Below are 5,604 nucleotides of genomic sequence, written 5' to 3'. Positions count from 1 at the left end.
GGCACACATGGACAACATTCTCACTGCTGAATTTCTTCCTGTTCTATTTGGGCAGTGCCCCACATTCAAGGTAGAAATTTTGAGAAGAGTGCCACCCCCTCCACCCCACCTCCCACCAAATGAAGTCATGCTTTCAGAGAACAGAGAGCCAAGTCTTCACCATTAATTAAATAGAACTTTCCAAGGTGCCAGAAATATTCTTAGAAGTGTCCTGGGATGGGGCTGGTGGGTCCTGGCTCTCTACTCAGAAGGAGGCTGAGCACAGCTTCTTTTTTTCTGGGCCTCCAGGAACTTATGAATCACTCCTTTGATCTGTGGATTGAAACTGTGGTTGAATTTTTCTGGATTCACCTACTGAGAAATAATCCTGTCTATTCCTGCTTTCAGCATCCCAGACTTTTTTGAACCATGTTCCACCTCAGCCCATTTCGTAACTGGTTCTTGTTCATTGTAGGATTCTATTTCTGCCTGTCCAGATGTGTCCACATAAATCATCTTTTTGCAGACTGTGTTGTCTGCCTTGGGTACTTAGGGGGCCAGTCACGCAGGAAGCTTCTGAATCCCATGGGAAATTGCAGGAAGGAGGGCATGGCGAGTTTGAAAATAGGCCAGTGCCAGAGGGCAGACCTGGGCACGGAGCCATCTCTGCCGGTAGTCGGTGCATTGGGACTGTGCGTGGTGAGGTGACCACGGTGTCACAAGTCAGAGCCTGCACGGGGGCAGGCACTTTTTGTTTTCAGTGCGGGCCTCACTCACAAGTTGCGAGGGTGGCATGTGAAGAGTCTGTCCCGGACAACTTCCCCAGGCCTTTTGCGGGCTTGGGACACCACCCGTCAGCCCGGCGCCTCTCCCTGGCCCGGCCTGGGTCATTCCTACCCAATCCATTGTATATATATATACCACAGTTTCTTTATCCATTCATCAATTGAAGGACATCTAGGTTGGTTCCATAGTCTGGCTATTGTGAATTGAGCCGCTATGAACATTGATATGGCTGTATCACTGTAGTGTGCTGATTTTAAGTCCTTTGGGTATAGGCCGAGGAGTGGGATAGCTGGGTCAAATTAGCTCTCTATCTGAAGTATGAGTGGCAAATATTTTCTCCCACTCCGTAGGCTCTCTCTTCACATTATTGTTTTCCTTTTTAATATGTATACCTTTAGTTCCTTTTCATGGTTTATTGCATTAGCTAAAATTTCTAGCACTATATTGATCATACATAGTGGTGAGAGCAAATATCTTTGCCTTGCTCTTCACCTTAGGGGTCACCATTTAGTCTGTTGTCATTAAGTAAACATTAACATAGTATTTTTATGGATGATTTTTTCAATATGAGTTAATTCCCTTCAATTCCTAATTTTCAGAGGTTTTATCATGAATGGGTTTATTATTGAATTTTTTCAAATGAATTTTTTGTATTAATTGGTAAGGTCATATAATGTTTTTCATCTTTAACTGCTTAATATGGTAGATTACATAGATTTTTAAGCATTGAATCAGCTGTGTATTCCTGATATAAAGCCCATTTGGTTGTGATGTTTAATTCTTGCTTATTGATGAATTCTATGTTTGTATTTTGTTAAGGATTCTTCATTTACACTCATGAGGAATATTGGTCTGTGGTTTTCTGTATTTCAAGCTATGGTTTTGTTTCAGGGTAATGTTAGGTTTATAAAAATGGTAATTATCTCATCTGGAAGCAATTTTGTAGAGTTAGTGTTAATTCTTTAAACATTGAATAGACTTCTGCAAGTGAACTGTTTGGACCTAGAGATTTCTTTTTCAGGGGCAGTTAAATTTTGAATTTATTTTCTTTAATAGTTATAGGACTATTCTAATTATATAATTATAGAATTATAATTATATAATTCACATTAGTGACTTGTAGATTGTGCTTTTTGAGGAACTGAACCATTTTGTCTACACAAATTTATTTGTGTAGATTTCATCACAATAGTACCTTTCTGAAATCTTCAGTGTCTATAGTGATAGCCGTACTGTATTCCAGATATGGAAATTTGGGTTTTCTCTTTTTTTCCCTAGAAGTTTGTTTTTTTCATTGTTCTTTCAGAGGATTATCTATTCATTTTGTTGATTTTTCTGTCATGTTTTTGTTCTCAATTTTGTTGATTTCTTTTTGCTATTATTTTCTTGCTTCTCCTTACTTTGAGTTTATTATGCCCTCCCTTTTCTAGGTTACTGAAGTGAAAACTTGTTGATTCAAGACTTTGCCTCTTTTAATATATATATATTTATTAATTTGTTCTATTTTTCCATCCTTTCTGCTTTAATCATGTCCTACAGATTTTGATATGTTTTATTTTCATAACATGACCCATGAATTGTTTAATCTGTTATAGGTCTTTCTGTTCTTTGGGTTTGGTTGCTTTGTAGATAATCATGTTGTTTTACATCCTCATTGATATTTTATCTATTTCTATCAAATGTTAAGAGGTGGTTTTGACAGCATCGGCCGCCATTTCAGGGAGCTTGCAGACGCTGTCGCAGGGGTGGATCCTGTGCTGCTGAAGCCGCCATCCTGCTCCTACGTATGGGCTCTTCTAATCCCATTGTTTCTTTTAGATTCGCTCGGGCCTAGTCACCCTCGGAGCCGGATATACGGGCTGGGCTGTACCGTGGCCTGGGCCTAGGGGCTTAAGAGTAGCAACAGAGGCAGCGGTGGCGGCGGCAGCAGCAGCAGCAGCAGCAGCAGCAGCAGTAGCAGTGCAGCGGATTTGGGACAAGTACTACAGGCTCCCCAAAGCCCGCGTAGGCGTTTAGAGAAAATGGCAGATGATATTGGTATTGAAGCAATGCTTGAGGCTCCTTACAAGAAGGATGAGAACAAGTTGAGCAGTGCTAACGGCCATGAAGAACGTAGCAAAAAAATACTTTGCATTTAAAATTTAGATCTTCTTACATGGAAGAGGTCAAATCCAGTTATAGCAAAACATCTTTACAGCAGAGGCCATATAACCAAAAAGTCCAAAGGCCTAGACCAGTGGACCATTTACTTCAGTGATGTTCAGTACAAAATTCCACTGCCACTAAAGACTTTGGAAAGTCCCATTTTAAGTTGTAACAGGATTTGACTATTAGAATGGATTTTGATAAGTTATTTAGTTAACTTAATACATGTTCTTTGAAGCTGGAATGTGTTACAGAGAAGTATACTGGTTTCTTATAACCTTAACTTTTTGTCTGGGCTTGTATGTAGAAGATTGTTCTTTTGTGAATGTCTTTCTACCTTTGTTGTCTTTTTACCTGTCTGGGGTTGCCTTCAGATGTGGGCGGGAACTCATTTACAAAATTTCTAGGAAGGCCTTAAGTTAATTAAAATTAGCCGTCTGATTTTTTAAGTCTTTTCTTCTGGCAAAATGTTTTGGGGTCTGTGAGAGGTAAATACGGAGGTTGACTTACCTCTCTGCTACAGGCCATCTGTGAGGAGAGCAAAAACTTTATTAATGTTCTTTTCTTTGTGGGGGATAAAATGGCTTTTACTTTGTCCCCTAATTTGAATTTTGTGTATACACACACACACACACACACACACACACACACACACACATATACTTTTGGTTTTAACTATCTCACAGAATTTTGTGAGAGATAGTGTCAGGTTTTTGAGGCAAAATGGAATGTTATCTGTTGCCCTTCTGGGCATTGCTTTGACTTCTATATAAATAATAAGTGTAGCCGAATTTTCTGTCATGTGCTGCCTAGCATATACATTTCTGACAGTCAGGTGGATTATCTTGAAATTTTAGACAAAGTTTCTGCCTCCTTGGAAAGCTCTACATCTCCTTGTGATTGGAGTGTGGGTTTCAAGATTCCAGAAGGAGGAAAAAAAGCAAGAGCAGAAGTCGCAGTCATGAACGAAAATGAAGCAAAAGTAAGGAACGAAAGTGAAGTAGAGATAGAGAAAGGAAAAAGAGCAAAAGTCAGGAATGGAAGCAAAGTAGAAGCAAAGAAAGGAGACGACGAAGCCGCTCAAGAAGTCGAGATCGAAGATTCCGAGGACGCTACGGAAGTCCCTACTCCGGACCAAAATTTAACAGTGCCATCCGAGGAAAGATTGGGTTGCCTCATAGCATCAAATTAAGCAGATGACGTTCCCGAAGCAAAAGTCCATTCAGAAAAGACAAGAGCCCTGTGAGGGAACCTATTGATAATCTAACTCCTGAAAAAAGAGATGCAAGAACAGTTTTCTGCATGCAGTTGGCAGCAAGAATTCGACCAAGAGATTTGGAAGAGTTTTTCTCCACAGTAGGAAAGGTTCAAGATGTGAGGATGATCTCTGATAGAAATTCAAGCTGTTCCAAAGGAATTGCTTATGTGGAGTTTGTTGACATTAGCTCAGTGCCTCTAGCAATAGGATTAACTGGCCAGCGAGTTTTAGGAGTGCCGATCATAGTACAGGCATCACAGGCAGAAAAAAATAGAGCTGTAGCAATGGCAAACAATTTACAAAAGGGAAGTGCAGGACCTATGAGACTTTATGTGGGCTCATTATACTTTAACATAAATGAAGATATACTTCGGGGGATTTTTGAGCCTTTTGGAAGAATTGAAAGTATCCAGCTTATGATGGATAGTGAAACAGGTCGTTCTAAGGGTTATGGATTTATTACATTTTCTGACTCAGAATGTGCCAAAAAGGCTTTGGAACAACTTAATGGATTTGAACTAGCAGGAAGGCCAATGAAAGTTGGTCATGTTACTGAACGTACTGATGCGTCCAGTGCTAGTTCATTTTTGGACAGTGACGAACTGGAAAGGACTGGAATTGACCTGGGAACTACTGGTCGTCTCCAATTAATGGCAAGACTTGCTGAGGGTACAGGTTTGCAGATTCCACCAGCAGCCCAGCAGGCTTTACAAATTAGTGGCTCTTTGGCATTTGGTGCTGTGGCAGAATTCTCTTTTGTTATAGATTTGCAAACACGACTTTCCCAATAGACTGAAGCTTCAGCTTTAGCTGCAGCTGCCTCTTTTCAACCACTTGCAACACAGTGTTTCCAACTTTCTAACATGTTTAACCCTCAAACAGAAGAAGAAGTTGGATGGGATACAGAGATTAAGGATGATGTGATTGAAGAATGTAATAAACATGGTGGAGTCATCCATATTTATGTTGACAAGAATTCCGCTCAGGGCAATGTGTATGTGAAGTGCCCGTCAATTGCTGCAGCTATTGCTTCCGTCAATGCATTGCATGGCAGGTGGTTTGCTGGTAAAATGAAAACAGCAGCCTATGTACCTCTTCCAACTTACCACAACCCCTTCCCTGATTCTATGACAGCAACACAACTACTGGTTCCAAGTAGACGATGAAGGAAGATATAGTCCCTTATGTACATAGCTTTTTTTTTCTTGAGAATTCATCTTGAGTTATCTTTTATTTAGATAAAAATAAAGAGGCAAGGGTCTACTGTCATTTGTATACAATTCCTGTTACCTTGAATAAAAATGTTAACAGGAAAAAAAAAGAGGTGGTTTTGAATATCACAAAATGTATAAATGCATTCTACTGTCATGTGCAACTAATTAGAACAAATAAAATTTAAAAATATTGAAAAAAGGAGTATCTAGCATTAGTAGTAA

General features: G+C 39.8%; 1 pseudogene across 1 annotated transcript; it reads left to right on the top strand.

Moving 5' to 3' along the window:
* Positions 1-2,471: 2,471 nt before the first annotated feature.
* LOC306652654 (RNA-binding protein 39-like) lies at positions 2,472-5,369 on the top strand (annotated as a pseudogene). Its single transcript, XR_013766732.1, has 2 exons — positions 2,472-2,877; positions 3,830-5,369. The product of XR_013766732.1 is annotated as an RNA-binding protein 39-like (transcript).
* Positions 5,370-5,604: the final 235 nt, after the last annotated feature.

Source organism: Sciurus vulgaris (assembly GCF_902686455.1).
Source record: "Sciurus vulgaris genome assembly, contig: HiC_scaffold_417_arrow_ctg1, whole genome shotgun sequence".
Taxonomy (NCBI): Eukaryota; Metazoa; Chordata; class Mammalia; order Rodentia; family Sciuridae; genus Sciurus; species Sciurus vulgaris.
The sequence above is the reverse complement of the archived record's forward strand: the minus strand, read 5'-3'. Positions and strand labels throughout refer to the sequence as shown.